This window comes from Dermacentor variabilis, chromosome 1, assembly GCF_050947875.1.
Source record: "Dermacentor variabilis isolate Ectoservices chromosome 1, ASM5094787v1, whole genome shotgun sequence".
Classification (NCBI taxonomy): domain Eukaryota; kingdom Metazoa; phylum Arthropoda; class Arachnida; order Ixodida; family Ixodidae; genus Dermacentor; species Dermacentor variabilis.
The window spans coordinates 282572926-282589957 of NC_134568.1; the positions used below are offsets into that span (position 1 = coordinate 282572926).

The 17032-nt window shown below is 50.6% G+C and overlaps 1 protein-coding gene across 3 annotated transcripts in view; it reads right to left on the reverse strand.

The window, feature by feature from the left end:
* LOC142566100 (uncharacterized) overlaps positions 1-16492 on the reverse strand; it is a 66826-nt gene extending 50334 nt beyond the window's left edge. Inside the window, exon 1 of one of the 3 annotated variants that reach the window (XM_075676873.1) lies at positions 16181-16492. The gene's annotated coding sequence lies outside the window, so the exon portion shown is untranslated. The other 2 variants (XM_075676883.1, XM_075676889.1) reach the window with 2 other exon arrangements.
* Between the last annotated feature and the right edge of the window lie 540 nt (positions 16493-17032).

The following is a 17032-nucleotide window of genomic DNA, read 5'->3' on the forward strand; positions in this document are numbered from 1 at the left end:
CATGAGCCCTTTATTTTGCAGGAACCTTTTTCCACGCAGTGTGCTATATCTCTCAGATCAACGTCACCAAAAGTTAAGAAGCGTGCCATAGATTGTGGCTTGAGTTAATCTAATGTACCATTTCCAGAAATAGCGCGCGCATGCGCGATAAATGCATTTTGCAGCCAATATTATCTCGTCCACTGACTATTGGAACGAAGTAGTGTTCTCTCTTGTGGAAACAGCGCGAAAATCGAGGATTGAGAACACAACACAAACGCGGCATTTACACGAATGCGACAAGTAGTGCATCGCTTTTTCAGCGCATCGCATTCACGACAACGGCGGCAATGCGCTAGGGAGGTGAATCGCATTGATCCGACACGAGAGGGTAGTTCGAGCAGTCTCGAAGGTGCATGTAAACGCTGGTTTCGCAGTGAGGGAGGGAGACGGCTGCCGCCGCGTGCTCTCCTTCACTCACCGGCTATCGACGACGATCACTTTCGGCGATAGCACCTTGGCATGACGTAGAGCTCAACTAGCCAATCAACTCATCCGGTTTTGCTCAATCAGCCAATCAGCGCACACCTGACGGCCGAGGTGATAGTATTGCCGAAAGTGATCGTCGCAGAATACGTGTCCCCAGGTTCCGGCTTGTTCCGCACGAGGGCGGATGCGCCACATTAAACGTTGTCGCATAGCAATTACCGTAGCGCGCTAAAGAATGCGACACGCTGGTGACGCATTCATGTAAACGTAAATAACCAATTAGTACTACGAGAGTTATTGGTTAGCAAACGGCCGTGCAAAGTAGCCAACATTTCATTTTTTATTCGGACATTTCGAGAAATTCCCACGAAGAGAGGCAAAAGGAGACTGTCTCCTGACTGTGCCTACTCTTCGTTCTTCACTTCATGCAAGGTACAGCAAAGCAGAGCACGAAAGGAAACAATATAGTATGTACAAAAAATATTGGACCACATCATACAGAAAAAAAAAGAAAACAAGGACAGAACACGTTTTTTTTTAAGTCACGCTTATGAAAAAGTTTATGAAGGACATAGATAACTGATTGATGCTACCAGCGCTATAGAAATATGAATGCTGCGTCACTGAAAGAATACGGTCTATTTATAACAATTAAGGTCATCGTTGAAGCACCCGGCATATTTTCACATCTGGAAACACGCGTCAGTTTCCATACAATGAACGATCCCCGCTAAATATTTTCTTGACAAAAATAAATAAATAAAAGATAAACGCAGAAAAATATTACCGAATTTTTTTCTTTACGCATTTCTTTAGTTTCCGCGTAACCTCCGGACTAGCCTTAGTGAACTCAGAAGAAGGAGCAGCAAAAGCTAAATTAGTTATCAGCGTTAAATGCAGTTATTTCCTGATGCTGTGATTCTTGATAGTTGCTACTATGATTCTATATTTTACATTTACAGGAAAGTTTTTCTACGGTGAATTATTTTGGGTCTTCAACCCCACTATATCGGCACTGGTAATGCTTTCTTTTTTTTAACTTTATGTCAATTTGCTAAATCAGCCCGCACAAGTTTGTACAGTTTATCATTGAAATACATTGTTTCAGGAACCATTTTTGCTATTTTGTGAGTGTAGAATATTTTTCTCTGGCGGCTCGATGTCACCGCCGCCATAGGGTCACGGTACAGTTACAATGAACATCGTGCACACTTTGATAAAACGCAAAAGTGAAGGAGGAAAACATTTCGTCCCACGAGCGCGAAAGCCGTATGGACGATACTGGGTGTCCAGATTAACTCGAAGCGAACACTTCGCGCCGAAAAATAACGGCCAGCAATGCGCCATGAAGTAAATGTTTCCTGTAGAAAAGGTGTGCACTTGTGCTAAAACCCAGTACCGAGGGGCTCGTTTTTTTCTCTTTGTTTTTGTAGTCTGAAGACAATAAAAGGAAAAGAGGAAACCAATTTTTTTGTTAATATTGGTAACGCAGCAATGATAAGGAAGAGGGAAACGAAAGCGGACGACAACCAGCCACCGGTGGGAGAGAAACGCACAATCTCCGCATCATGTCACCCCATCCACGTCCCTGGGAATTTGTGTGTGTGTGCTAAATCTAACCTGAAGTGTGTTGGCGCCAGCGCCTCTCACGGCCATGGCAGCAGTTGTAGAACAATCTTGCAACCGCAGGATTCACGTAGTCGCGAACCTATAGGAGCCGGTATTGGCCAATGAACCACCAAGGCGTCAAGGCTGCCGGAGTCGACACACTCGCTATGCAATGAGCGAGAAATATGAAGACAACCGAAGAGCTCGGATTTTTCGTCAGTTCCAACGATACGAAGCCCCAGAGGAAAATGATGCCAAGAAAAAGCATAAAAGAGCATCTGCGCGAAATGGGGGACGAACGTTGCTGACGCCACACCAGGTAGACGCAGGGCTATTTTGTGAGTTTATGGGCCGGTGCGTCTGGTCGTAATGGCCCTGTAGCGAGTTGTGTTGGGTAGTGCAATTGCCGCGCGCAGGACACGAGGCCTATCGGCGAGCACGCGGCCACGAGTGCTCCTCGCCGAGCAAGGAAAGCCAACAGAAGACATCAGAAGTGCGGGCAGGAGAAGATTCGCACTCGCGGCGCAATCTACCGACCGCCAGAGTGAGCTTCACGGGGTCGTGGCCGGACCACATCAGAGGACGGAGGTGGGGAGGGGTCGGCGGGGAATGCATACGGCACACGGGGGTCTCATTTTACGGCAGGCGTGCACTCTTGTAGACGTGCGCCGTCTCCTTGTGACCGAGCACATTAAGCGACAAGAAAACGCACCGCAACGACGGACACCCATGGCACGAAACAAGATTCGCGGGGCACGAAATGTTGAAGAACGCCAGCCCGGCCGCAGGGAAATGGAGTGTCCTCGCGCTCGGAATCGCGTCGTTCTTGCAAGTGGGTGGCGGCAGAGAAACGAAAGAGCGTTCCGTGCGGCCGGGCATGAACTCCATTCCTGGCCCCCGCGGCATTATGCCGCTGGTCGTGTTCGTCTTTCTCCCTTATTTCTGCGCGTTCCCTCGCAGCTGCTTGCTCTTCTTGCAAGGAAAAGCCAAGAGCGCGAGGAAGTGGGGAAAGGGGGCTCGGCGCGCGATGAAGACGACGGACCGGGGCATAGTAGTTGGGAAACACTAGGCGGCGCCACGATAAGGTGCCCCTCGCGCACGGAGAATGCGAGCGGTCGTTTGCCCCCCTCTACACCCACCTTCTTTGAAAGCGGAGCCTCCCGCAGCTTTGTCTGCCAGATACCCAGGGAGGGTCTCTGGCACGTCATTTTTTTTTTTCCCGCCCACGCCGCACGAAGATCCGCCGGGCATCGCACGCGCGCCAGTTCACCACAGGCAAAGCTGCCGCGTGGGTGGCTGAGGTGGTGCCACCCCGCTAAAGCATGTGCGGGCGCAGGCTCGGGAACACAGCCCGATAGTTGGCGAAAGGCAAAAATGCCTCGTGTAAATAGATCCCGATTCCCAGAGTCTGCCAACACTACCCTTCACATAAGTTAGCTATTTGAAAAACTCCTCGTTTATTTTGCCTTCCGGCAGAGGTCGGTTAGAACTAACGAAGCATATTTTTTTTTTTTTTTTTGCGTTTTAGAAACGACAACATCATCAAGAGCCCGTCCAGACCAGTGCGACCATCTCTATTATCTGTTTTGTTAACGAAACGAAGAATATTCAGCACTGATCTGTTAGGGCGCGATGCATAAGTTCATCCGGGGCACGTGGCAGCCACCATCGTAGCAACGTATTTTGAGCAAGAGCGGACAGCGCTGTAAGTCAACCACAGTACGCTGGTTAATGACCCGGCGTGTGTACTCGTCTTGGCTACCTCGTTTAATAACCTCGTGGGTGGCTGACAATTTCGTTCGAGCAGGCGCACGCGCATCCACCTGGACCCACACAGCAGCGCGTGTGCGCCACATGCTCGGGCCGTATCGCGCGCATTCGCGGAAAATTGAACGCAGGCGCCACGCGCAGCAGAAGCTGCAGGCACAGGTGCCGCGCGCGGCAATTGCGTGCCGGCCAGACACATGCAGACGCGCGCGCACGGCTGCAGCGCAGCCCGTGGCGAGCGTGTCGGGACTGCCCTGGGACAGGCCGAGTGGCGTCGTTTAATTGCAGCCAGGCTAATGATGAGCGTCCTCAGCACCGCTTTGTCTGCCCGTCTCGTGCACACAGCGAGGCCCATCAGGGCCGCCGTCGCGCCTAATGGGGCCGGCACGGCTCGATCTTGGCCGGCCGATCGACTGCTCCGGACGGTGCTCCCGGCGGCGGCGGCAAATGGACGCTGCAGTTAATCTGACAGCTCGGATTAGCGGCCTCCTTGATCCGGAAGGGAGGCCCATCTCGAAATAATAAATTGCTCCGGCGAGCCGTTCCAGACAGCTCGCGGCCGTCGAACACGAGTCGGAGAGGCTCGTTCCGCGTGGTCTCCCGTGAGATTACGCGAGCACCGTGTCTCTCGACGAGGCCCGGCTCTAAATAATCGCTCGCCTAGTGTTGTGAGAAACCGGGACTATCCCCATTTCAGTTGTTTTAAAGCAAAACGCATTGGCTACTTATCTCAAAGTACTTGTGTCCCTGCGCCTGTCCTGTTCTCCGCGTTGGGTCGCATCTTTCGCGCTGCTATCTTCATCAGAAACGAGACGATAACTTCTTGAGACGCAAGAAAGCGACACCTACTTCTCTTAATAGAAAAAGAGCGCTTGTTGTCGAGACATAAGCTTCTTTTTTCGAGCTGCTAAAGCACTGCCTTAATATGGACTTGGACTTAACGAACGTTGGAAGTATATTTAAGGTCATGAGTACAACTACAACTAGCATCACGAATGAATCTAAACCAATCGCGCATATATTTTTAAGGCCTCCTTTCAGAGGTGCTTCCAGTGGCTGCCAAATGTAATGTTCTGCTCACACTGTATCTCTTCGCCAAAGAATCGAACCCGAGCGACATACTACAGATATTCGTTCACACACAGTGTAACGCAGGTCACAAGTCTGCCAAGATGCGCCACGTCACACGATAGAGCTTGCACGGTTACTCGCATTCTTAACGCTCGAACATGGACGCGCGCCCACGGCTGTGCGCTTGCACTACGTGAGCTCATGCATACGCGGTTCGTTCTGCTTCTTCGCGGTTCTTTCCTGTTTTCTTCTTGGACGTGAATCAATTCAGGATGGCTGGCTGGATTTACTTTACGTGCTCATGCAACCTCGGGAACTAGAAAGAGGGCGTGCGCGGAATCAGTAGCAGTAAAATCTACCTGGGGGGAGTTGCTGGAAAGAGGTCGCCTCTTCGCGTTGCATTGTTTTGAGAAACACGTCTTCCCAGAACGTGCGTTGCCGATATCAACTGGTGCGTGGCCCCCGACGACACGGTTGCGGCCAGAACAGAACGGCTCTGAAAGCCCAGACGATAAAAATTGAAAAGAAAAAAAAATTAACCAATAAATACAGCTTCACGTGGTGGCCGAATAAGCGGGCCGTAGTAATATTTCACGCTCCACATTCCCCCTCCGCGCAGAGTTTCGTTGAACAGTTTTAAAGCGCACAACTTTAAGATCAATTTTCGATAGTACATTTCATCGACGTCCCTCATCCTACACACTTAATACATTTGCATAACACGGAATGCAGGATTCTCATTTTCACTGCTGTGCCATCCAAGTTGTCCAGCATGCGGCCGGGTAGTTGATGCGTGAAGCACACTGCAGGAGCTATAGACTAACAACAATACGCAGAACGGCGTATATGAAAGGGAAAAAAAATTGCCATTCATCGGAGTGCAGCACGAAGTTACAAAGGAAAGCCGGGTGGAAGACTTTTTATTCTAATACTTTCATGAACCGTTCCGCAGCTGTGAACACCTGAGGGGAGCTTCTACGCTAGCGTACAAAATGCAGTTGCGCAAGCACACTGTTTCAAGAAAAAGAGAGAACAATAAAAACGAATGCGGCGAAACATGTCACACTATTTATGAAAAAAAAAAAAAGACATGCGGGAGATGTACAAATGCGTCCTTCAGAGAAGGTGTCTCGTACGTGGTTCTCAAATAAATTACGGTGGCGACCATAAGATCACCACCCGAGCCATATATGGCAGCAAAAGTAGGCTGGTCGCCATCTTCGTGTGAAGGGTGAACACAACAGACGCAGGGAGAGCCTGGAAGTACCAAATACGAAGGGGTAAATAATAGAAGCCAGAACGCAAGCCATGAATCGCTGCTTGCAGCAGCATCCACAGCCGAATCAGTTCTCTGTACCTCAATTTTCTTTGCAAATATGTTCGTTACAGCGCATTCTTTTCTGCGTGATTCCTCTATCTCATTCTGTCGGTTAACATTGACCCTTCAGAACATTAAGTACGTTGTTGCGCTCTTTATGTACCGGACGATTCGAGTAACATGATTTAAACATTAAAAAATACGGTGGCTCCTCTTAGACGTATGAGTTCAACGGTATATTTGTTGGTAGTCGTCTTAAGTTGCATATATTTTTTGTAATGCGATTAGTTAGAAAAACTGCAATTTTCCTTTCAGGCCATCAGTCTTATTTGAAAAGTTAGCGTGCTCCGGAACACACAACGAAGTTGTTGCCGGGATAACGTTTACGTGTATATTTCTTTTTTCGTATTGTTCAGAAATACCGCGAAATAAGAAAAAAGTCGTCACAGTACGCTCGCCGCGGATTGCAGCGCCCTCAATCGTGTTTCGAAAGAAACAAGCCCGCATGCCCATCTCGCAAAAGAAAAGAGAAACAATGGCCACGGCGTTCAGTAAGTCACAACCTTCATTACGACGGTCGAAATCCGCCACGGTCCTAATTGACAAGTGACATACCGGCGCTGAACACGTAAGCAAACACATTTGTCGGCTTTCGACAGGCACCTTAGCTGCGTTTTTTGGAAACGCGATTGAGAACGTTGCAGTCAGACGCGTAAGCACGCAGTAACGCGATTCCTTTCATACTTCGCGAGCTTCGATCTCTAGCGCAAGCAGTAAAAGAACCGCAAGATAGACAGCGTCATGGAAACAGCTTCATTAGGTACTTCCGAACCCGCGCTATAGAGAGAGAGAGAGAGAGAGAGAAAACAAGGATACGAAAGGCAGGGAGGTCGACCAGAACAGCATCCGGTTTGCTACCCTACACTGGGGGTGGGGGAAAGGGGAATAGAAAGAGGAATAAAGGGAGAGAGTAAGCACTGAGTACGTGTGGGAGGGACACCATACATAAGGACACTATAAACGGTCTCTTAAGCCGGTGCACTTCAAGTACTGCACTAGTGCACGAAGCGCTTTTCGAGCCGGTGACGGGTGTGGCCACGGTCCGAGTATCTTTGACTCGGTGAACTGCCTCGAGTCCAGTCGGCGTAAAGTTGCCCGCAGAGAGAGGCGTTGGACATCGTAGCGAGGGCAGGTACACAATAGGTGCTCGATGGTCTCCTCGCACCCACAGGAGTCGCACATCGGGCTCTCGGCCATTCCCATACGGTAGGAGTATGCGTTCGTGAACGCCACTCCCAACCACAAGCGACACAACAAGGTTGTTTCGCGCTACAGCTTTTCCGATAAAACTTATGGCCTAAAACTTACGTTTAATGACATATCTTAAACGTAACTAATTGGCCAACAAATCGGGCTTCAAAAAATAGTAACTCAGGACCACAAACAATATGCCGTTGATATTTATGTAAGGTGTAGCACTTTATTTTTTAAATTTGGTTAAGGTTACGTGATACACCCTATGTATATAGAACGCATACGATATACAGTGCGACTATACGTCGTACCCCTACAGCTTCCATATACCATCACCAACCGAATAATCCATCAGGTCATTACTGTGTAGTGGCACCTGCATATAACATTCGCTGTAATCCCGGACATATCACTCCTCGTGCTGCATATTGCCATGGGACGACATAACATCCCGCGGTGCTTGACGACTTGTACAGTTGCACAGATGTCCGGGACTTCTACGACCGAGGAGTTCCGTATATCTTGTACTAGCAGCGAACGTTGTACTGAGATAAATGTCTGCATGTCTGCACATTCATGGACGGGCAGACACGATTGCTGGCTCCTCGGTGAATATATGACATTCTTAGCGCCGCAAACGTGGTTGACGGGAATGCTCTTGTTTGCTGTCAACACCGAGGTCAACTTTCTAGCGCCACTGCGGCGGTCTTCTTCAAGTTAGGTTGCCTGTTCCCGCCGTGACGAACTTTGGTTCCGAGCGGGCCGGAACGACGGACTAATGTTTTTCCAGAGCACGATAAGATCGTCTTCCTAGCCTACCTCGCTGTACCGGACGCTATGTTTTCTGGGGCATGCCTGAGGTCCGGCCTCACCTTCTCTACAGGAGTAAACACTCCACATCTCCAGACCGAAGCCCTCAATGGGACTAGGGCAACGGAGCTGGGCGGGCACCTCCGCTTCGCATGTACTCGTGGCAAGGAGGTGCGAAAACTTTATTGGATATTTGCCGCGAAAGAAAAAACGTGTTGAAGATTTATTTAATACGGTGCCAGCGAATTTGCGAACGCGACTCTTCCTTTTGTAACTAATACTGCCCTGTATACTGTTGCGTTTCGCCTGCGACACGTGGTTTTGCCGGCGCGACTGCGGAGGGGCGGCAGACATTTTGGCCCGATCGTCGTCACCGCAACGCTCATCGGCAGGTGTTTCCAGGCGCGACTGCGGCGATGCGACCGCAACGGATCACCCTCGCATTCCAGTCATTGTGCCAGAACCAGGCGATGCGAAAGCAGGGATCATCCCCTCATTACAGTCATTGTGCCCGACCGGCAGCGCTACAACAGGGTGCTACGAGATCGTGCTCGACATGGTGCTACGGCAGCGCTACAACAGGGTGCTACGAGATCGTGCTCGACATGGTGCTACGGCAGCGCTATGACAGGGTGCTACGAGATCGTGCTCGACATGGTGCTACGGCATCGCTACGACAGTGTGCGTCACCATTAGCCCATTGTACATTCACGTGCTCGTCTTTTGAGGGGTTCCTTCTTGCCCTCAACTGCGAGAGTATAAAAACAGCTGCCCCCGGACGCCAAAAGGAGGGCTCCGATTTCTTCTGTTGAGTAAAGTGCTCTCCCGTCTCTCTACTTCGGTCAAACTGACCGCCAACTCTTTGCGATGTTAAAATAAACAAGTTGTTTTGTTGTTACCAGTCGACTCATGCTTTGCCGGGACCTTCGGATGCTTCCAGTTGTACCCCAGGCCGCCAGGCCAACGCTACCCTTGGGGCTTGCGACCCACGTACAACCACGGGCGTCAGCGCCGAGTTCCCAACAGATCGTACCAGCGGTGCGATCCAAACAATACACGTACCTTCCTTTCACGTGGCTTCCGTCTTCGTGACCGCATGCAAGATCCAACAATGCCAGAGCGCTACACGCCGATAGGACTACTTCCACGTCCGAGCAGTACGGAATGCATACAGGCAAAACGATATTGCTGATTTCAGTCTTGAAATCGTAGCAAGCCGCCCCAGTCTTTCCGTCGAGGACGGCTGCGTTTCGCGGCGCCGTTGCTTTTCTTGGTTATTTTGTCTTTTTCTTCTTCGCGTCGCTTAGAACGCATTCCGGGCGTTCGTGTTTATCTGCGACCGACGACGACGCCTCTCCATTTGGCCGGCATCCAAGGCAGCAGCAGCAGCGGGTCGACCGCGACACGCGGACGATTTCAGCGCCATTTTGAGAGAGTTTTCTCCCCGTCGTCGTCGCCGCCAACGGCTTCTTGCCACCTTGTTTCGTGTCTGCTGTCCTCGAAACGACACACCGATCGGCCAAGCGCAGAAGAACCCGGCTAGGGACGAAAATTACTCGCGCAAGTGCGACGAATCAGCGCGCATCGACTCTTGGCGTTATTCAGTTCGCACTATTCATAGAATAGTAGGAGGTCACGATTTACGTGGCATCATGACAGCTCGAATAGGATATGCTGCGAAAAACCGAGTTGCCACTGCGGCAATAAGAAGCCGCGCGCCGGACACAATAGCCGCAGAGCTATCGTGCAACCTGCAAACTTCGCATTTGGTGCTGGATGTGTGGTACGCGCTACGCAGATTCCGACGGCGGTGGCGTCTGCGCAGCCTGAGACTCGTAAAACCGGAGTTGCCGACGCGCGAGAGAGAAGATGACGGCGAAACGTGAGGGCAAGGGTTGAGGGAGGACGTACATCAACGCAGTGTGAATATGAGCCAAAAGAAGGTCGTTGCCAATCAGATACTGGTTGTATTGACTGGGCTAGGGAGAGCCAGGCAGCCATAGAGAGGCGTTACGACGGAGCACACAGCAACGTTGGCCCATATAGGGACTTCAAGTCGAAAATGTACAAGAGGAGAAAGAAGGAGGAAAAACAAAGGGTAGGCGTAGAGGTGGACAGAAGGTTATGCCTCATGGCTCCTTTAAGATGGAGTCACGTTACGAGAAAAAACACGCAGGGATGTCGCATCAGTTCGAGGCGAAGGCGTAATGATAGTGTAGGCAGAGATCGCCTGAGGTGCAACGTAAGAGGCTTGACGGAGTGCAAATATCGGTGGGTTCAAAAAAGCAAGGGGGCTAGAGCCCTTCGGTGCGGTTACGACGGAGTGTCCAAGCAATGCGAACTGAGGATCCAAGCCGCAGGAACGTCCTGAGAAGCCGTACAGATGCTAGTCGGGAGAAGCCGAACATTGTATATAGTTAATATCAGACCCCGTAAAAGTTGCACAAGTGTTAAAAAAAAGAACAAGAATTGACGAGCAGCCGACATCACACAGCTCTCCACCGTTGCAGATGTCATTCATCGCTAAGTGGAAGAGCGTTTTTTTTAAAATCTTTTTCTTGTTAAAAACCCGAAATTTGGCTTGCTGTGTCCATCTGTCAATTCATATATTCCATTACGTCACGGTGGCCGTGCACATGGGAGCCAGCCGCGCTAACCACTCAGCTATATATACCGAGAAACGATCGCAGATTTTGAGCGACACGCAAACTCTCTATTGGCGTCTGTGCGTGTATTTCGGGGACCACGTGCAGTCCCCACTGTAGCGGACCCAGACAACGTTGTGCGCATCGTAAGGAAGTACTCAAGACGGTGGCGAGGTGTCCGCTGCGAGGGCCTGCTGTTGTCGCAGTAAATCTGTGTCGGAGTAATCGCGCAAGTCTGGGCTATTGTCTTTTTTCATCTGTCCTGCTCGGTTTTTACTCAAGGAACATGTTTTGCTGCGAAGTTGGAGAAAATATGCACGATCTTAACGTTGACATATACGGAAGTAAAGAGTCCTTCCCGGTTACTTAGCTCTGTCTAGGTAAACCGTTAATAAAGCATTATTGAACAAAAAATCGAACTATTACGAAGTTTTTAATTAGTTGCCTTTACGCGTTGGAAGGCGGCTGCTATACTTCACGCTGAAATATATGTCTATTCTGACGGGCTAGTAGCATTAACAAGGGCCGCAGGTTTGGTGCCAGAGCAACCTGGAAATCTTATTAATCTCTGAGAACAACGAGAAACAGATTATAAGCAGCCCCCCCCCCCAAAAAAAAAATAATAAAAAAGCAATGAAATCAGCATGAGGCTTCAGAGAGAGAGAGGGGGGGGAAGGAAAGGCAGGGAGGTTAACCAGGCTGATTCCTGTTTGCTACCCGACACGTGAGGATGGTGGAGTGAAAGAAAGAGAGAAGACATGAGTCTATATCGCACTTTCACATGCACTAAACTAGGTGCAGCATGTCTACAGTCGGGCATTCAAGTCCGGAGTTGGCTTCAGTTACTGAAGAAGCGCTCGAACGGCTTTCTGGGCTGATGAACTGCGAGGCCTGACTCCCAAGAACTTTGCTTCAATATCCCCTACAAATTACATCTTGGCTCTGCTACTGCTGACTAAAATTAATTAAATTATTGTGTTTTATGTGCCAAAACCACGGCCTTATTATGAGGCACGCTGTAGTGGGGAACTCCGGATTACTTTTGTCCACCTGGGGTTCTTTATCGTGCGCCTAAATCTAAGTGCACGGGTGTTTCTTTGCATTTCGCCCCCACTGAAATACGGCCGCCGTGGCCGGGATTTGATCCCACGACCTCGTGCAACCATGGCGTGTCGCTACTGTTGATAGCGTACAGCAAGCACACATGATCCCATGTGAACCAGAGTAAACAGTGCGTGACGTTGTGCTCTTGCGACGCTGCGAAACTCGGGAAGCAAAGTTGCTTCAATCACGAATGCAGCCGCCTTTCGTGATAGGCCGCCGTGTAGCGCGCACCAGGCGTCCAGCTAGGTTGAAGTCCAAACGTGTTGAACCCGAGCCACAGAAAAAGACGCCCCCCCCCCCCCCCCCCGCCGGTTTATTCCCGCGCCGTCTGAACATCTCGCGACTCATCTTGTACACACATCCAAGCACAACATAGCATGATCAATGACAGACGCCGCTTGCCGTGTCTCACGTGGCGTGGCGCGTGAGATATGATAGAGCAATCCCAACTCGCAGTCCACACACCACAACTGTGCATTTCGGCACGTCGGTAAATATATGCAGTTCACATTTTCAAACGAAGTTCTCGCGTTCTCTCATTTGCTTTGTCTGCTCGTAAAGCCACCGACAAGTTCTCTTTATGTAATGGTGGCGCCAAGTACGCGCGCAGAGCTTAAAGGGCGCGGTATGGCGTGAACATTCCCCAACTTACAAACTATTGCCCCGAAGCGCCGCAAGCGGTATAATTGCTCCAATGACCCTACATTGCACTTTAAGGTTTGCGCAAGCATAAATACTGCATTATATTTTACGCGGTCAACGGTTCTGCTCATGTTACAATTACAAATGAGAACACAGCGTGTCAAGGTAATCAATACCTGAGTTGCAAATAATACTGACCCACTCGAACATAGAGCAACGCATTTGTAACCACTGATAGTGCATGAGGGGGCCCTCAATGCATAAGGCGCTTATCGTAAGACGCGATCACGTTTTCGTTGAAAACAAACAAAACTATTTGTAATTCGAGATCGCGATATTTTAAGCAAAATGTTTCGCTCGTTATGTGGCAGTATACGCGGTCCACTGACCTCCGAGTTATTGGGGGCATGCGTCTGCAGGCGCACACGGTGCAAGTCGCATGCATGCATGCGTCAGCGAGAGATATTGAGATATTGCCTTTCACTCGAGTCGACACACAGTAAACAATGAGCGCGGGGACTATGCCTTCAGCACGAAACCCGTCAACTTGACCCGCCGTACCAGGCAAGCCCTTGTTAGAGAAGACACAATTATGGTTCTTTGTTTTGCACGCTGTCGGGCGGAGCGGAAATTCTATGCCATTCATAACCTCGGCGGTGTCACTGCATAAACGAGTAAAAGAAAAACAGGCAAAACTTGAGTCATGGCGCATCAACTAAATGCACGAACGCCCGTTCATTTTTTTAGATAGGCCCACAACATGACAGAGCTCATTTATATACGCGAAGTTGGCGTGCCGGCACGAAGCTGCCGAGTAAACAGGTCCAAAAGAAGCGCTCAGGAACGTGAATACACACGTGCACGTGCTGACATGCAGAAATTTTCAAAACTACATCGAACGCTCCAAAGTTGCAAGGAATACGTTCCAGTCGTTAAGGTAATGTATCTTCTAATACTGTGAAAGTTTTATTTAGCCACCCATTTAATGTTACAAAACAGGAACTTGCATTTGTTCTTCGCATAAAATGATGTAAACAATGTGACTGGTGCTCCTCTTATGCAAACGTTCCTCGGGTTACCTTAAACGGTTTATGAGGTGCAATGATAACGGCGGCTAAAATCACTGAAACGCAACAACCATTAAAATGAAGCAGATGCTCAAACGCGCACTATTTCTCTATCTGCTGTAACAAATGTCCCACACGGGACCGATTTTGGTGACCCAAAACCACCCGTTTCATTGTCTTTTAACCTGTTCCTTACGGCCCAGCCCATTTCTTGTGCTCTTCACAAGCGCCACCTGTAATCACAATTGATGGCTCTATATAAACACGCGCCGAATAACGGGCGTTAGCGCAGGTGAGTGAACACGGCTGGCTCCACGCTTGGCAAGGGCCATTACGGGGCCTCAAGAGCGGCCTTGAAGCCAGTGTATATGTACCATCCACGAAGCTGCATTCTGCCGCGAAGCCTTCAATTAGACGATTACGGTCTCCGCCCGACTTCGCACAGCGGGTACAGAAGCGTTTAGGTCGCTTACTAGAGCGAAGCGTACCGTCTGCATTGAAGGCGTCGCGCCGAGATACCGCGTAGACGCCGCACGTGGCTCACAGAAATGCACTCCCTCGAGGCATTTCGAGTTTAATTAGTCGTGGAGCGGCCTTACACGGTCTTCCCCGAACCATTAATGAAACTTGGTCATTTGTGTCACCGTTCCGTGGAGCTTCGTCTTTGCAAACGGCTTTGTTGGGCGTGTAAGGGGCGCAGCGAGCGCCATTCTTAGGGCTGGGACGGTTGAGCCGCGGCGGCGATGGCTTAGCAGCCTCGTTGCGACATTGTCACTTAGAAGCGTGGTGAAACTGTTTAGTCACCTGCGCGTTCTTGTGGCGGATCCTGACACCATTGTGAAACAAGAACTCGGATCGGTTGTACGAACAAATGATCGTTGTAGCGCGTTCCCGAGCAGAGTAAAGCTTGCCCTATTTAGGGTTACCACGCGCTGTAAGATATGCAATAAACGAACGGCAAGGCAATGCAGGACGCTAAGTGCACTTGAAAGCCGTTACGTACCTGACATGTGCTATTAGGAGCAAGTTTCGGATACTTTCAGCACCGTCATGTGACAACCGCTTGCGTTACTGATTAAGTTACGCATCTCGGCCTAAAGGACAGCACCCTATATACAGACTCGCAAAAAGCACAGTGGTTATCGTGGGACATTGCTGTAAGCAGCGAGAAAATGTTAAGTTTTCGGCATTGCACACTCACCACCAATATGAAAGGGAACGCCGGATTTATATTCGAAGTTGGTAAGTTTCCTTTTGCGTTCATTTTAATGAGAAAAAGTTCCATGAGAGGGATTCTTCAATAGGAAAATAAATTTGAGGAACACACATGACCCTTTCATATTGGCGGAGAGTATACATACGTATCATACATTACGCATACGTTACAATAATCGCATAGTTAGACGGACACTGTTGGAACTTTCTGCATTAGCGAAACATAATCGGTGAACCGAAGTTGGCGCAAAATGATATAAGTAATACAACGGTATTTGCCGTTTCTTGTTTTGTTTTTAATTGGAGGCGTTTGACAAGTAATAGTTTAGTCAGGTGAGCAAACAAATTCCCTCTGTGCAAGCGAAAAGAAGGACAAGCGCTGCGCCCAACCAACACAAGCGCAATGCTGCCAGCGTTGATGGAAGCACAGCGCTTCTCCTCGCATCTTCAAGCACCAGTACACCATGCCTTAGACAGCGACGTAAGCTAAGCGATGACAAAGCTCAGCCTACTTAAGGGCCACATTTGAGTAATCAATCTTACTTACGGTTCGAACAAGAAGCAGACTAGGAAGGTCTGACGTAAACCAGCACCGTTGCGCAATGTCAGCGGCACGTACCCACTGCTGAGAACGACGGGAACAGAGGTATCCTGATGGCGCCGAAACACCACCGTGGAATTTCACACGACCCTCTGGTCGGACTCACCGACTTCAAACCGGAAAAACGACTCGTACACTTCACAGTGAAATACGCATCGTGGGTACCACATGCCTCTCGCCGACCAAGCGGCCAGCTGCTAGGTAGCGCGCGTCGGCGCTGCGGATTCCCCGGACACATCACGAGGCGGTAACGCGAGCCGAACGCAACAGGACACAGCCTGGCAAACATGCCCTTCGCACGGGCGGTGGTCCTCCGCGAAGCAGCGCACGCTCTCTCAGATAAAGCGCCGTGGCTTTGCTCCGGGCAGCGCCGTAGCATGTAGTGCACGCAAATTTCCCAACGAGCCTCACCTGGCCTCAGCTGGGCCCGCCAGGGGTGGCGGCGGCCGCCGGTTGCAAGTCACGACTGCTGCTGGTCCGCTCCGTCGCGTACGTGCACGCGTCGGGCGAAAACAGCGGCAAGACATCGCGGCGAAAGGCGCGGCAGCGGGCTTCGCGATCGCACGCCGCGCCAGTGGTAGCCGTAAACAAGACCCGGACGGCCGCTTACCTGGCTGCTGCCGCCGCTGGCCGTGGTGGCGCTCTTGTGGAGAGGGAGCCCCGGCCTTGTGGCCAGGGGTTGTCGGGTGGGGCCCCCCTCGAGGACGCTTATCGCTGCGGTTTTTTTTATCCCGTCACCGAGGAAACTATCGGCCGATGATGCGTCGTGCGGAATGGCGTCGCTCGTGCGCCGACGAGTGTAGACGGAGAGGCGTGCTACGAGACTGGCTGCGTCTTGCGTCAGCAGGAAAAAGCGGTCGGGAGTCGGGCAACCGTGGGACGCGCCGGGAGAGGGAACGCGGACCGGTGCCACCACAGCCGCCGCGTCGGCGTTGCTCGTCCCGCCGACAGAGTCGTGCAACGACGGGTGCCGGCTGCCTCTGGGCCGACTTCCCACCTGCGGCGGCTGCTCGCATGTGCCGCGTTCTTTGCACCGCGACACGAGGGGGGAGGAAAAAAGAAACAAACAAACAAAAAGCTCTCGTTTTTCACGGCCCCGCTCTTTCGCCGTCGACCGTGAACTTCTGGAGCACGGTTTGACCTGCGTGGTCCGATTTCCATCTATTCGAGTAACCGAATCGCGATCTTACTAGCGCTTTTAGCAAAAACAGGTGTCCGCCCTCTATCAACTCGTTAAGTACCAGCGTGTCAATCAAGCACCTTCAATAAACAGCCAGGAGCTCATTCAGCTTTGTTTTGTACAAAATAAATTCCAGGTGTAAACACCGTATTTTTGTACTTACCTGGAACCTTCCACTTGAAAGGCATTTTCCGAGCCCCGATCAGACAACAAGAAAGCCGCGCCAATGCGGAAAGATGTTGCGCGAACTAAAGCAGCGAGTTCTCGAAGTGTCTACTCGGT